This window comes from Phyllobates terribilis, unplaced genomic scaffold, assembly GCF_046119375.1.
Source record: "Phyllobates terribilis strain yellow unplaced genomic scaffold, ASM4611937v1 Scaffold_2__4_contigs__length_985480577, whole genome shotgun sequence".
In the NCBI taxonomy this organism is placed as follows: domain Eukaryota; kingdom Metazoa; phylum Chordata; class Amphibia; order Anura; family Dendrobatidae; genus Phyllobates; species Phyllobates terribilis.
In genome coordinates, this window is record NW_027362762.1 from 858,699,612 (window position 1) to 858,717,089 (window position 17,478).

Genomic DNA, 17,478 nt, shown 5'->3' on the forward strand with positions numbered 1-17,478 from the left:
TTTTCCAGCATGTCGAGATAGTGTTAGAAGCTTACAAACATTTTGGTAGTTTAAGCTGGTATTTTTATGACGAAAACATTCGCCAGAAGATGGCAGTATATCCATCTTTGAAATGGGGAGTTAAAGATGTAGGTTTATGGCTTAATTTAATGCTGCCAAGTAAACCTAATAATGTTCAGCGTAATGTACCAGCTCAGACTAGTACCTTTAGGAAAGGTACATGTTTTGCGTTTAATGAGGCACAATGTAAGTGGCCGAATACGTGTAAATACAAGCACGAGTGCTCCTTTTGTGGAGGGTCGCACGCTATGTCCAGATGCTTTAAAAAAGTAAGTGGGCATCATTCCACAAAGGAGTACTTGGGTAAAAGCAGTGACACCAGTAAATCTGGAGAGAATGTAGCCATGGTTAGAGCAGTACCCAAACCGCAAGATGGCCAAGTTAATAATTGATGGGTTTGCACATGGGTTTATGATTCCACATTTTTCAGGCAAAGGGTGCATATGGGTAAAAAATTTGAAATCCGAGGAGCTGCACCCAGAGGTGGTAGAAGCAAAATTGTTAAAGGAACTAGCTGAAGGAAGAGTGGCGGGCCCCTTTAAGGAGCAGCCATTTAAACATTTTCGGCTATCTCCTCTGGGTGTAGTTCCAAAGAAAGAGATGAATGCTTTCAGATTGATTCATCATTTGTCTTATCCATATGGTACCTCTTTGAACGATAGCATTGATAGCAGTGTTAGTACTGTTACATATACGTCTTTTGATAAGGCTGCTGAAATAGTTAGAAGTTTCGGTCCCGGGGCATTAATGGCCAAGGCCGATATAGAATCAGCCTTTAGGTTATTGCCTTTACATCCTAGCGGTTTCAATTCGTTAGGTTTTCATTTCAACGGTTTCTTTTATGTTGATAAATGTTTGCCCATGGGGTGCTCGGTATCTTGTTTTTATTTTGAGGCCTTTTCATCTTTTGTAGAATGGGTGACAGCACGGCAGTGCATGAAGGGCGGTATAGCGCACTACTTAGATGATTTTTCGTTTATAGGTCCTGGCGACTCATTGGTGTGTAATGAGCTTTTGTCTACGTTTCAATTAATTTGCAAGCATTTTGGTATTCCGCTAGCGGAAGGAAAAACAGTTCACCCAACCAATTGTTTAGAGTATCTAGGTATAGTGATTGATACAGGTAAAGGGGAATTTAGGTTGCCAATAGCTAAGATTGTTAATTGTAGAGAAGCGTTGTTAGCAGTGATAAAGAGGAGGAAAGTGACAGTGAAGGAGGTCGAGTCGTCGCTGGGACTTTTAGCCTTTGCGTCTAGAATAATGCCTATGGGCAGAGTATTTTGTAGACGCCTGTCAGCACATATTGCAGGAATCAGGAATCCTGTGTGGCACCCTGCTGTTCACAAGTACCACAGGACCCAAAAGGGTGCATTGACGGACTTCTCCACAAGAGGCCCTCACTACATGCAGACACCTCCACCCTTCCACCTCATACCACCAGAGGGAGCCCTGTTAGGGATATATATATGGAGGGTGGAGCCAGGCAGTTCAGTTCAGCAGAGAGTCTCTCAGTCTGAGTTGTTTAGTCAGAGAGTGTGCTGCCACTGAGAGCAGTGAAGACGCAGCACGTCTGCTGCTGTATTGAGGGCCCCGAGTGTGGCCGGAGGCAAGGAGGAGAGGAGTTGAAGGGGCAGAGGAGCATCATAGGCTCACCCCAAGACACAAACTGGACACCGGGTCCGCGCCTACAGGGTCCTTTATACCCAGTAGGGATCACCGGCATACCAGGAGGACTACAAGTCCCTGGTCAACCTGAAGCTAAACCCTTGACAGGACTAGGAACCACGAAGGCCCTGGCGTCCAGGGATAGTGGTTGCCAGGAAAGGTCCTACTACAAAGCGACAGGTGAAGGAACAGCACGACACAGAAGCTAGGCCCAGTTGCAGGCTGGCCAGGAGCTTAGAGAGAGGGAGACACGGACCAGGAGGCCTTATACCCGCTCACTGGGGAGAAGTCCTGAAGTGCACCCTTCCTACCGAGTACCCTGGACCGTACCTGACATCCGCACCAGTAAAGATACTGAAGTGAATCCCCTGTTTCTGTCAGTTACTCCTGCTGCGCCATCTCTCCTGCACTGCAAGCCCCAGCCATCACCACCATTTGCACCTACACTGCCCAGGGGGCCCGCTCCACCTGTGGGGAGCAGAAACATCCCAGCTGCCATCCCATCACCCCCCCGGAGGTCTGCAGCAGCGCCGGTAACCATTACCAGAAACCACAGGTGGCATCACGAGACAAACTGTACACTAAAAAAAACCCTTTTTAAAGAGAGACCCAGAGTACGGGCCCAGGAGCCGACTGCCGTGACCTCCTAAACAAGGTAGAAGGCCCGGGTACCGAGTCCCCTATATTCCCCCTGGGTGACACACCTGTATTTCATGTTAGAGTCACAAAGGAAGTTAAGGAGGACTTACGAGTTTGGTTGGAGTTTTTAGAGTCATTTAATGGCCAGGCTTTGTGGCGTCAGCCTTTTATTGCAGAAGAGGATGTACAATTTGCAAATTTATTAAAAAAGAAAAACTGAAATATCACATGGTCATAAGTATTCAGACCCTTTGCTCAGTATTGAGTAGAAACCCCCTTTTGAGCTAGTACAGCCATGAGTCTTCTTGGGAATGATGCAACAAGTTTTTCACACCTGGATTTGGGGATCCTCTGCCATTCTTCCTTGCAGATCCTCTCCAGTTCCGTCAGGTTGGATGGTGAACGTTGGTGGACAGCCATTTTTAGGTCTTTCCAGAGATGCTCAATTGGGTTTAGGTCAGGGCTCTGTCTGGGCAAGACAAGAATGGTCACAGAGTTGTTCTGATGCCACTCCTTTGTTATTTTAGCTGTGTGCTTGGGGTCATTGTCTTGTTAGAAGGTGAACCTTCGGCCAAGTCTGAGGTCCAGAGCACTCTGGAAGAGGTTTTCATCCAGGATATCTCTGTACTTGGCCACATTCATGTTTCCTTTAATTGCAACCAGTTGCCCTGTCCCTGCAACTGAAAAACACCCCCATAGCATGATGCTTCCACCACCATGTTTCACTGTTGGGATTGTATTGGGCAGGTGATGAGCAGTGCCTGGATTTCTCCACACATACCGCTTAGAATTATCACCCAAAAGTTCTATCTTCGTCTCATCAGACCAGAGAATCTTATTTCTCACAGCCTGGGAGTTCTTCATGTGTTTTTGAGCAAACTCTATGCGGGCTTTCATATGTCTTGCACTGAGGAGAGGCTTCTGTCGGGCCACTGTGCCATATAAACCCGACTGGTGGAGGGCTGCAGTGATAGTTGACTTTGTGGAACTTTCTCCCATCTCCCTACTGCATCTCTGGAGCTCAGCCACAGTGATCTTGGGGTTCTTCTTTACCTCTCTCACAAAGGCTCTTCTCCCACGATTGCTCAGTTTGGCGGGACGGCCAGGTCTAGGAAGACTTCTGGTGGTCCCAAACTTCTTCCATTGAAGGATTATGGAGGCCACTGTGCTCTTCAGAACCTTGAGTAATGCAGAAATTCTTTTGTAACCTTGGCCAGATCTGTGCCTCGCCACAAGTCTTTCTCTGAGGTCCTTGGGCAGTTCCTTTGAGCTCATGATTCTCATTAGGTCTGACATGCACTGTGAGCTGTGAGGTCTTATATAGACAGGTGTGTGCCTTTCCAAATCAAGTCCTATCAGTTTAATTAAACACAGCTGGACTCCAATGAAGGAGCAGAACCATCTCAAGGAGGATCACAAGGAAATGGACAGCACGTGACTTAAATATGAGTGTCTGAGCAAAGTGTCTGAATACTTATGACCATGTGATATTTCAGTTTTTCTTTGTTCATACATTTGTAAAAATTTCTACATTTCTGTGTTTTTTTCAGACAAGATGGGGTGCAGAGTGTACTTTAATGAGAAAAAAAAAGATCTTTTTAGAATTTACCAAATGGCTGCAATGAAACAAAGAGTGAAAAATTTAAAGGGGTGTGAATACTTCCCGTACCCACTGTATTCTTTTCTCATCAGCAGTATATGGACACTGAGGTGGGACGGGGAGGAAGGGTAGGTAATGTTTCGGGTTTAATTGTACTGTACTTTTGAAAATGTTTAATAAATTATCTGATTCTAAAAAAAAAGGCTACGTCTGGCACATTCCTTCATATATTTACAAGGCATATGTGCTTAACATAAAGCCCCACAATATACCACACAGTTCTCTGTGATATACAGTTGAAAAGGATATGGAGGATTTACACAATTTCTTTCATTATTTTATTTTGAAAGGCTGCAGGAAAATTGGGAAAAAATATTTCAATTAAGCTAAAATATATTTAAAATCATGTAAACCTTTCTGTAAGAAATAATCTGTATGGCTACAGATTTTTTTTGGCCATTAGATTTTTTTTTTTACTATGAGCCTAAGAACTAACAGGCAGGTAATTTGCTAACTACCTGCCTGTGCTGCCCAGTGCAGATCTCTGCCGGCACAGAACGCTCCTGCTGGCAATTCTGCAGCTTCACATCAACAGAGCAGCAGCTTCTCTTCCGCTCTGCGCTGTTGACAGGGCGGGACAGCCAATGTCATGCTGACTGACAGATGGCTCCCCGTTGCGCAACTGTGGAGAGTCAGCTGTCAATCAGCATGACGCCAGCAGTCACACCCCAGCAACAGAGCAGCACGGAAGAGGAAGAGCTGCTCTGTTGACGTGAAGCAGCAGAATCGCTGGCAGGGATCTGCGCTGTGCAGAACTGACAGGTAGTTAGCAACCACCTGGCTGTAAGTTCTTAGACATCATCTTTTTCATTAGCCCACAGCTCCTCAGCCTCCCAGCTAACTATATCCGGAGGGTGGTGGAGGTGGCATGGAGCTTCTAATGATTGATGGTTCGGACAGGTGTCATAGTGGCGCCACAGGCTCAAATTGTGAGTTTTCTGATGTTGCAAGCAGAGGCAGCTTTATCTCTGCAGCATAGGAGAAGCACAGAGGTACTAAATCTGGCCAGATCCAGCAATCTGGGCAGCTCCAGAGCAGTGCTTGCAAGACATTAAGCATAGAGCATACAAGAGCACACTCCTTGCCTTGGAAACCGGCCACATCTGAGACTGCAGAGGTAGTTGGTAACCTAGGCATCGAGCACTAAGACATAACATTAAAAATCCCTCTGTTTTCAGGAGTGCAGAGTATTTATAATAAAAAGATAAATTGCAAAGTTGCTTCTTTATAGAAGCACTTTAGAATTTTACCCATTTAATAAAAGAAGACAATCTCTTTAATGTTTTTATGAACCGGACATCTCTTAAAATGTGAAAAACCTAAAAGAAGCAAAATGAACATAAACCCTGCTGTAAATAAATAGAAAGCAAGTGCAATTAAAATAAATAAAACCCTATTTTTTATTTATTTACAGCAGGGTTTATGTTCATTTTGCTTCTTGTAGGTTTTTCTGATTCATGGCCATTGTGAAATATGCATTTATGTGCTGCATGTATACCAACTTAAACCAAGCTCAAATTTAGTGTTTTATCTCTTAAAATGTGCAGTTTAAGTTAAACCACCATAATATAAAAATATCTATACGTCTGATTCATTTACGAACAGATACCATCAGTTACTGATTGGTTTTCACGTAAAAAATATATCTATTTATATCTCCACGGTGCTGCATCATCCTACATCTCTTCCCTCATTTCTGTTTACGACCCTTCCTGTTCTCTCAGTTCTGCAAATTTTCTCAGACCAATATCCTCAATAATCATAACCTCCCACTTCTGTCTCCAAGACTTTTCTGAAGCTGCACCATCTCTCTGGAATGCACTACCCCAGAGAATCAGGTTAATTCCCAGTGACCACAGTTTTAACTGTGCCCTAAAAACTAGTGTTGAGCGAGCACTAAAATGCTCGGGTGCTCGAAGCTCTGGCCGAGCTCGCCGTGATACTCGGGTGCTCGGCCCGAGCAACGAGCCCAATGTTAGTCTATGGGAGACTCGAGCATTTTTGCGGCGGCTCACCCGGAAGTCTTTTAAAAGCCTAACAAGTGCCCAAAACGATAGTGACAGTGCTCAAATGACATGGGGACAGCATGGGGATCGCCCCAGGAAGCATTTCTGACCCCCAGGTCACTGCTGTCAACAACGTGGTCAGAGGTATTAAGCCACTTTTACAGGCTCAAAATAAAACGTTCAAAAACGAAAGTGAAAGTGCTTTCCTGTGAAATATGTTAAGGATAGTGTTGAGCGATACCTTCCGATATCAGGAAATATCGTATCGGATTGGATCGGACCGATACCCAAAAAGTATCGGATATCGCCGATTCCAATACAGGAAACCAATGCAAGTCAATGAGACACAAATATCGGAATGAAAATAAACCCTTTCTTTCCTTGTAGGTTAATTCTACATGAAGTAAAACAACTAAGAATAATGTAGAATGTATTACGCGAAAAGCCGGCAATTCATCAGCGCATACACCGGTACCCGACAATTTACAACAGAAAGAACAGAGCTTCACACATAGATTAGATAGATAGAAACATGTCAGTCACATAGATATGAAGTACAGTGACAGTGTTGATTACTGTACTTGTCATTTAGTGTTAAAATAAAGGATTTATTTAAAAAAAAATTGGCGTGGGGTTCCCCTTAATTTTAGTCTCTAGCGGAGGTTACGCAGACGGCTGGGGCAGATGTTTGAAGCCTGGGAAGGGGGTAATACCCACGGAGCTTCCCAGGCTACTAATATCAGCCCCCAGCTGAATACCTAGCCTTTACTAGCTATTAAAATGGGGGACCCCCTCAAAAAAATGACGTGGGGTCCCCCTTAATTTAATAGCTAGCAAAGGCTAGGCAGACAGCTGGGGGCTGATATTAATAGCCCCGGAAGGGTGCCATGAATATTGGCCCCCTCCCAGGCTAGAAACACCAGCCGTTAGCTGCCCCAGAAATGGCGCATCCATAGGATGCACCAATTCTGGCACTTAGCCTCGCTCTTCCCACTGCCCTGTAGCGGTGGCAGTGGGGTAATAGGGTTGGGGTTGATGTCAGCTTATAATGCCAGCTGACATCAAGCCCAGGTTAGTAATGGAGAGGCGTCTATAAGACACCCCCATTACTAACCCCATAGTCAAAGTTAAAAAAAAAACCACAAACACCCAGAATAAAGTCCTTTAATTGAAATAAACACACAATCTCCTGCAATAAAAGAAAAATAATAAAGCAACCTCATCCTTACCTTTCCATGGTTCCCAGGACAGCTCCAGCTCTGCTACATCGAGATGACAGGCTGGACCGCAGCAGAACGCTGCCATCCAGCAGACACTGAGAAGCGCAGGCTTGCTTGCGCTCCTCAGTGTCTCTCTGTGACGGCATAAAGATGAGCCGAGGTCATGTCCAATTAACTCGGCTCACCTCATGCACGTCACTGACAGCGTGGGAAAATTCTCCTACACTCAGCGCTTCAGCGTGAGAATTTTCCCACGCTGTCAGTGACGTGCATGAGGTGAGCTGAGTTCATTGGACATGACCTCGGCTCATCTTTATGCCGTCACAGAGAGACACTGAGGAGCGCAAGCAAGCCTGCGCTTCTCAGTGTCTGCAGGATGACAGGCTGGATGGCAGCGTTCTACTGCGGTCCAGCCTGTCATCTCGATGTAGCAGAGCTGAAGCTGTCGTGGGAACCATGGAAAGGTAAGGATGAGGTTGCTTTATTATTTTTCTTTTATTGCAGGAGATCGTTGGCTTCAGCTGGAATGGGCGTGATGGTAAGTAGAGTTTAATTTAGAACAATAAATAATTGTGTGTTTATTTCAATTAAAGGACTTTTTTCTGGGTGTTGTGTTTTTTTTAAATACTTTACTAGAAATTCATGGTGGTCATGTCTAATATTGGCGTGACCCCATGAATTTCGGGCTTAGGGCCAGCTGATAATGCCAAGCTGGCCTTAACCCCTTTATTACCCAGTGAGCCACCGCACCAGGGCCCTGGATGAGTTGGGTACAGCGCCAGAAGATGGCGCTTCTATGAACGCGCCATTTTCCGGGGTGGCTGCGGACTGCAATTTGCAGCGGGGGGGCCCAGAAAGCTTGGGCCTCCCTGCGCTGCGGATTCCAGCCCCCAGCTGCCTAGTTGTACCTGGCTGGACACAAAAATAGGGCGAAGCCCCACGTATTTTTTTTTTTTTAATTATTTCATGAAATAATTAAGAAAAAAAAGGGCTTCCCTATATTGTTGTGTCCGGCCAGGTACAAATAAGCAGCTGGTGGTTGGGGGCAGCCCGTTCCTGCCTGCTGTACCTGGCTGGACACAAATATAGGGCGAAGCCCCACATCAATTTTTTTTTAATTATTTCATGAATTTCCTGAAATAATTAAAAAAAAAAATACGTGGGGCTTCTCCCTATTTGTGTGTCCAGCCAGGTACAACTAGGCAGATGGGGGCTGGAATCCGCAGCGCAGGGAGGCCCAAGCTTTCTGGGCCCCACCCGCTGCAAATTGCAGTCCGCAGCCACCCCGGAAAATGGCGCGTTCATAGAAGCTGGATGCTGTACCTGGCTGGCATACAAAAATATGGCAAAGCCCACGTCAAAATTTTTGGGAAAAATTAATTAAAAAATAAATAATAATTTAGGGACTGCATCTTTATTTACTCCTCAAATGTCATTTAGTGTTAAAATAAAGGATTTATTTAAAAAAAAATTGGCGTGGGATCCCCCATAATTTTAGGCTCTAGCGGAGGTTAAGCAGACGGCTGGGGCAGATGTTTGAAGCCTGGGAAGTGGGTAATACCCACGGAGCTTCCCAGACTACTAATATCAGCCCCCAGCTGAATACCTAGCCTTTACTAGCTATTAAAATGGGGGACCCCCCCAAAAAAATGACGTGGGGTACCCCCTATTTAATAGCTAGCAAAGGCTAGGCAGATAGCTGGGGGCTGATATTAATAGCCCAGGAAGGGTGCCATGAATATTGGCCCCCTCCCAGGCTAGAAACACCAGCCGTCAGCCGCCCCAGAAATGGCGCATCCATAGGATGCGCCAACTCTGGCACTTAGCCTCACTCTTCCACACTGCCCTGGTGCGGTGGCAGGGGGTAATAGGGTTGGGGTTCATGTCAGCGCCAGCTGCCATGAAGCCCAGGTTAGTAATGATGGGCGTCTATAAGACACCCCCATTACTAACCTACAAAGTGTTAAAAAGAAAAAACACACACTACACCCAAAAAAAAATAATTTATTTGAAATAAAACACACCATTTTATTTAATTCATAGTTTAATAAAAAAAATAATAGTTACCTGTCCACGTTCCTGCGCTGATCTCCCATGCACAGCTGTCACATCTGGAGATGGTGACAGCTGTGCATGGCTGCTGTAAGCTCACTTTGCCGGGAACACGTCCGCTGCCGGCAGCGGGAGCCACTGACTGAGGTCACCGGAGTGCATTCAGGCAGCGCAGTTCCGGAGACCTCCTTTACGGAACTGCTGTACCGTGGGAATTTCTCACGATACAGCAGGGCCGTAAAGGAGCTAACCGGGCAGCGCTGCCTGAACTCCGGCGAACCCGCTTATGCTGTCATTCTAGCGGGGCAGCGGTTCAGAGCGGTCACATTCTATGTGGCTGCTCTAAACTGGAGATCATCGTGGGACACTCGTGGACTACTACGGAGGGGTAAGGATAAGGTTGTGGTTTATTATTTTATATTTTATTACAGGAGATCGATGGCTTCGGGGAATTAGGTGTCTAGGTGAGTATAGGCGTAGTTTTTTATTTTTTACTTTATTTTAGGTGGCGATCGGCGGGGACAGGTAATGTATGAACTAATTTATTGTAGGTAACCACTGGCCACCAATGACATGTATTTAAAATTTATTGGGGACACAGTAGGGCAATTTATATAGCAGGATCAGGCTGATGGGAACTACTGCTCCCATCAAGCTGATCCTGCTGGCACAAGTGGACGGGGGACAGACATAGGCCGATGGGAGTAGTAGTGTCACATCGGCCTATGTCTGCCTGCACGCACACACCCGCACAGACACCGCACACACTCGCAGACATCGCACAGACACCGCACACACTCGCAGACATCGCACAGACACCGCACACACCCGCAGACATCGCACAGACGCCACACACTCGCAGACATCGCACAGACGCCACACACACTCGCAGACATCGCACAGATGCCGCGCACACCAGCACACATCGCACAGACACCGCACACACCCGCAGACATCGCAGACACACGCACAGACACCCACACACACCAATCATGACGGGCTGATCGTCTGGGAGGTGACGCTGTGCGGCCAGCCAATCACTGTAATGCCCACAAACAACATGGCTGCGGCATTACAGTGACTGGCTGGCAATCCCTGCATGTTCATTGGCTCTGTAAAGAGCACCAAACATGCAGGGCGGAGACCCGAGCTCCCGCCCGAGTAACCCGGAAATGCTCGGTGCTCGCCGAACATCCCGAGTAGCGTGATGCTCGAGCGAGTACCGAGCAGTGTCGAGCATGTTCGCTCAACACTACTAAAAACACATTTTTAGGCTGGCTGAACATGTTGATTAACCCAACTATTCTCCCTTTTTATTGTTCTAATCCTGGTCTCTTGAACAGTTTTCTCAAAACACAATGCACTCAATGGCACGTCTTATCTGCTCATACACAGGTACTGGCTGGTGACCGGCTCACGCAGCTTTTCATATGTGGTCCTATTCATTATAAAAGATGGATGGATCATACAAAACAAGTACTTTTTACTTCGGGTTCCTCCATTTCCTCATATTGCAAACAAGGCCATCACTTCCGCTTGGCAGGTAATTAATTTGCTATTCTGTGACTTTGTCCTTATGATAAAGTGCTGCAGAATATGCTGGCTCTATATAGAATAAAGATAATTATTCATCATTATTAGAGAACTTATGAACCTTTCTTCTCTGTAGTCAGGTCTCAATCTATTATACAATTTCATTCTTGGTGGAAGATGTATGGACCCATTGGATCAGTGTGAGATCACCACAATACAAGTGATTGTCACAGTCGGCCATTACCATGGAAGCTGTGTAGTATATGTTATATCGGTCTGCTGAAAATATAATGCACTCGAGAGGTTATACTTCCAGATCAGTCTCCACATACTGGAAATGGGCCCCATCACAGAGCACAAACTGGGGATTCTTCCGCTTCCATACACTAAAGGAGTCGACTTGTCCTGGCCAACTGGGCAACCGGATCCTCTTCACACAGCAGAAACCCTCAGCCAGGGAAAGCTGGAAGGCACGTGAGGTGGACTGACCCCAGGGGCTGGATGACAAGGTTTCTCCAAGAAGCTCTCCCACGTGAGAAAGTGTGTGACCCCTGAAGAAAGCCAGGCGATCCAGAGAAAAGAGGGAAGACTCTATGAAAGAGCACATGCTGTAAGATGGCATCAGTATACAGGTCACAACATGTAACATGGTAGAAAGCTTAAAAGAAAAAAAGATATAGAGCGGTGCTCCCATAGAATAGTCATTTTGTGAATCAAAATGCAGCACATGGATCGCGGCCTCTCCTACGCTTGCCCGCCCTGCACGGACCCAGCATTTTTCGGCCCCTTCTCCTCTAGCTGGCGGCCTGAGGCCCCGGAGGTGAAAGACACCCACGCTCCTCTGTGGGGGTTGGGGGGATTCGCCGCAGCTTCGCTATCCAGCTAGACGGGTGCCGGTACTGACGCACACCAAGGCTTAAGCGGCCCGTGGGCAAACTGCTCCTGATGGGTCCCCCTCTCCTGGGTAATGCAGCTACATGGCAGGGAAACCCGCTACCCAAAATAGCTCCCCTCCGGTTACATTAACAGCCCAGCGGGGCTCCTAGCTGCACTCCCTCAACAGTCTCCTGCCCTCAGTTACCATGTAATAAGAAACTGCATATAGGTGACTCCCAGCAGCCTTCAATTGGATTTCCTCAGTCTTAATGATACAGGGGTTTATCAATTCTTCAATGTACCTAAGGTTACCCCTCATATACTTTACCCTGGCTAAGCACAGCTTGGAATCCTTAGGGTTAATCCTATACTTGTGGAAATATATTGTAAGCCACTGCTGACATCTAGTGGCCACTCACTATAATCACACCTTCAGTCACAAAAGTTACTACTTACAACCCACCTCATTAACTGGCTATATCCTTCAATCTGAAACCAAGCCTGCCCAATAACCCTAACAGGTCGAGGCCCAGGACCTCCATGATGACTTAACCCTCTCTCCTCTCCATCCTATAAAAAGCTCAACGCGCAATATGCTTTCCCTTTGATTCATTCAACCAGTGCTGGGCTATAGTTACCAGATTATCCAACAATTCATAACTGACCTAATGCCAAAATCCTAACCTCAGGTATCAGCCTCCAGCAGATCTCGGCGACAATATGTTTTCCTGGCCACACTTGAAATTTTAGTCATCCGGCTCCTCTCTATCAGATAGGGTTGACTCAGAGACTATTCCAGTGTCCACAACCAGGATTCTGTGTACTCCTACCTCGAACCATGCTACCCTACTATCACAGTTCCAGTCTATACTACACTCGGAGCTGTCCAAATTGTCGGATAAACTAAGGAACTTTCCAAAGAAATTAGAGAACTAGGATCCAGAACCTCCGATCGAGGACTCTACCACTCATTACCCACGAAAAAGAGATGGAGATGCTCCACAAAGAAATCTACTCCCTCAACAATAAACTGGAAGATTTTGAAAATTGCACTCGCAGAAGTAATATCCGCATCAGAGGCCTGTCCGAGACAATTCAATCTATTGCCACAGCCCTATTTCAAGAACTTCTATTTGGAAACCCCAATGAACGTCTAGAGATGGGCCGCATTCATAGAGCTCTGAGTAAACGCAAACCTGACGGCCCACTCCGTGACATTATTCTCAAACTTCACTTCTACAAAACAAAACAACAACTATTTATAGCAGCACGGAACTTCTCATCCCTGAAATTCGATAAGTCTACGGACCCTCAACCCCCAGCTCTCTCACCAACCCCGCTTTCAGCAGATTTGGTCTCTCAAACACCTTTCCCACCACCAGTGGGCAGACCTATGGAGAGAGATGAACCCTTCGGTCAAGACTGCACTTATTTCTCTACACGTCACTTAGTCTACACCAGAATAGATCATATATTCGTTCACCCCGTGTTCATACCCAACATAAACATTTCTGTTCTTTCCACTCCTTGGTCGGATCATTCCCCAATCCAGCCAACGTGCTCCTCTCTACATCCTTGCTCATTCAACTGGACTCTGAATGACTCCTTCCCCTCTTATCCTGAAAGGTCCCAAAGATTGAGTGACCACCTTGATGATTACTTCTCTTTGAACCAGCAGCCTCTTCACCAATTTCCCTTTGGGAAGTTCATAAAGCAGAGAAGAGAGGCTTCTGCACTCAAGACGCTGCTCACAAGAAAAAGACTTACTAGAACAGCTGATCTTGAGAATAAGCGGTCAATATTAAGATTGTCAGCTGAAGAGCTCACCCTCCCCCTCTATATATCAAGACCTTACACATGCGTGCTCTGAACTCAATCTTTGTCTCTCCAAAGACACAGGTCAGGCCCTGCGTTGGTCCCAACAGGGCTTCTACTCCCTTAATAATAAAAGAAGCTCTAACCTTCCCCTATGCCTCAATGCCTCCCTGTAAGACGTACCCCAATGAGACTACGTACGACACAGGCCTTACGTCCAACCCACAACAGATAACTCGCTGTTCCAGCAGCAGCTTGAGCAGCAATACAACGACCCTTCCCCAGACACCACACAAAAATAGAAGCTTTCCTTAAAGGGGTAATCCCATCGCCAAGATCCTATCCCAATATGTAGTAGGTGAAAAAATAATATTAGCAAATACCTCCAATTAGAAATGTAGTATAGTTTTTCTGATTCGCTATGTTGCTTTCCTCATGTACAGGCATTGCAGGACCTTAGGTATCCATGGTTACAACCACTAGAAAACTAGTTGTCACTATATTAGTGGTCATAACCACGGACACCTAAGGTCCTGCAATGCCCTTCAATGAGGAAAGCGACATAGCGAATCAGAAAAACTATACTACATTTCTAATTGCAATATTTGCTAATATCATTACACCTACTACATATTGGGATAGGATCTTGGAGATGGGAATATCCCTTTAACTCTATTTCGCTCCCAGTCCTCAATTCCAATATGATTGATCTCCTAAATCAGGCCATCATCTCTTCTGAAATATAAACCGCTATCCACTAACTAAAACTTAATAAAAGCCAGGCCCAGATGTCTTCTCAGCTCTTTACTATAAGAAGTCTCCTCTTATTCCCTATTTCACTATTTTATCTCCCTGAGGTCCAGACAAAAGCCAAGGGCAGCCCCTCTTACAGCAGCTATATTTATGATACCCAAACCAAACTCGGACCACTCATTGTGGTCGAACTATAGACCGATATCCCTGATTAATATAGATCTCAATCTTTTAGCTAAAATCTTGGCTAAAATATATACCGTATTTGCCGGAGTATAAGACGACTGGGTGTATAAGACGACCCCCAACTTTTCCATTTAAAATATAGAGTTTGGGATATACTCGCCGTATAAGACTACCCCTCTTCTAACGCAAATACGGTGAAAATTTAAAAAAAATCAGATTTGATTTCAATATGGTAATTTTAAAGTGATGAACCTTACCGGCGATTGGCTGGTTGTTATATACAAATCCTGCTTGGATTGGTCAGCTCTCCCTGCCTGCCCAGCCCTCCCTGTCTCCAAGACTATCAGAGCGGTAGCGCATCCCTCTGGCCCTTGTATCATTACTGGTACCTCCTTCTCTGCCTCTCTGATCTCGCTCCTGAGGCCGTGTTTTTGGACTATAAGACGAACCGGACCATAAGACTCACCTAGGTTTTAGAGGAGGAAAATAGAAAAAAAATGTAAGCAAAAAATGTGTTCACGATGCACTTTTAAGGGGGAGGGGGTCTTCTGCTGACACTAGTATAGGGGTAATGTCCCCCAATTCTGACAATATCCCCCATCCTGGTATATATGCACCCCCCCTTCTTTTTATATGTGGCATCCCTCCATGCTGATATGCATGGCACCCCTCATCCCTGTCCTGGTATGCAAGGCACCCCTCATCCCTGTCCTGGTATGCAAGGCACCCCTCATCCCTGTTCTGGTATGCATGGCACCCCTCATCCCTGTCCTGGTATGCATAGCACCCCTCATTCCTGTCCTGGTGTGCATGGCACCCCTAATCCCTGTCCTGGTTTGCATGGCACCCCTCATCCCTGTCCTGGTATGCATAGCACCCCTCATTCCTGTCCTGGTGTGCATGGCACCCCTAATCCCTGTCCTGGTTTGCAAGGCACCCCTCATCCCTGTCCTGGTATGCATGGCACCCCTCATACCTGTCCTGGTATGCATGGCACCCCTCATCCCTGTCCTGGTATGCATAGCACCCCTCATTCCTGTCCTGGTGTGCATGGCACCCCTAATCCCTGTCCTGGTTTGCAAGGCACCCCTCATCCCTGTTCTGGTATGCAAGGCACCCCTCATCCCTGTCCTGGTATGCAAGGCACCCCTCATCCCTGTCCTGGTATGCAAGGCACCCCTCATCCCTGTCCTGGTATGCAAGGCACCCCTCATCCCTGTCTTGGTATGCATGGCACCCCCTCATCCCTGTCCTGATATGCATGGCACTCCCTCATCCCTGACCTGGTATGCATGGCACCCCTCATCCCTGTCCTGGTATGCATGGCACCCCTCATCCCTGTCCTGGTATGCATAGCACCCCTCATTCCTGTCCTGGTGTGCATGGCACCCCTAATCCCTGTCCTGGTTTGCAAGGCACCCCTCATCCCTGTCCTGGTATGCATAGCACCCCTCATTCCTGTCCTGGTGTGCATGGCACCCCTAATCCCTGTCCTGGTTTGCAAGGCACCCCTCATCCCTGTCCTGGTATGCAAGGCACCCCTCATCCCTGTCCTGGTATGCAAGGCACCCCTCATCCCTGTCCTGGTATGCAAGGCACCCCTCATCCCTGTCCTGGTATGCAAGGCACCCCTCATCCCTGTCCTGGTATGCAAGGCACCCCTCATCCCTGTCTTGGTATGCATGGCACCCCCTCATCCCTGTCCTGATATGCATGGCACTCCCTCATCCCTGACCTGGTATGTATGGCACCCCTCATCCCCGTCCTGGTATGCATGGCACCCCTCATCCCCGTCCTGGTATGCATGGCACCCCTAATCTCTGTCCTGGTTTGCATGGCACCTCTCATCCCTGTCCGGGTATGCATAGCACCCCTCATCCCTGTCCTGGTATGCATGGCACCCCTCATGCCTGTACTGGTATGCAAGGCACCCCTCATGCCCATCATGCTGCACATGCCCGCGCTGATCTCTGCATGTGAGCCGCGCATGACATCACTGCCATGCGCGGTTCACAAGGAGAGCTCAGCAGCCGGAAGTCACTGCTCCCAACGCCGGGTCTGTCTGCACGGGGAGCAGAGACTTCACTCACCTTCACAGCCGGCACACAGCAGAGCCGCGCTGCGGCTCCTGCTGCTGCCGGCTATCTCCTGCGCCCGCTCATTAAAGGGCATGAATATTCAACCTCTCTCCACGCCCATTTAACAGCGGTCATAGGTGATTCCGGCAGCAGCAGGAGCCGCAGCGTGGCTACACTCTGTACCGCTATTAAGGAGCATGAATATTCACTGCTCCCCACGCCCCATTAGCAGCGGGGACAGTGTAGACTGCAACGGGCGACTGCTGACTCCTGTGCCCCGCTCCTCCACCGCTACCGCTCCCCCCACACCCAACACATCATATATATATACCCCCTCCTCCCCCAACATTCGGAGTATAAGGGTATATGCCCTATAAGATGACACCTGGCGTATAAGAAGACTCCTGACTCTTGAGATTTTCAGGGGTTAAAAAGTCGTCTTATACGCCGGCAAATACGGTATATAAATTCTTACCATCTACATCAGGCCAGGCAAGAAACAAGGCTCTGTCTGGATAGTTCTCCAAGAGTTCAGGGCCTCCAGTCTACAAATAACAGATGTATATTCAGAATCTCCACCTGATACCAGTGTAATAAATGCTATAAATGTAGAAGGTTTATTCAATTTTTGCTTTGGCAATACTTTGCTTTTGTTATAGTTGGCGGTTTGTTTTTTCTTAAAGTGGCAGTACAAGAAAATTTCAGACATCCGGTTTTCACATGTGTGTTCTGTGTTTTTCATGGATAAAACATGTAAACATATAGAACATGTGCCCGTTATAGACTATGGGACTGTTCACATGCCGTGTTATTTTACAGACCGTGTGTTTTTACCAGTCTATGCACTTTGTGTGCCGTCCATGATTAACATGGTCATGCATAGGAGAAGCTTTGTCATTTATTTTTCCATACATGAAAATAACTGATGGTAAAAT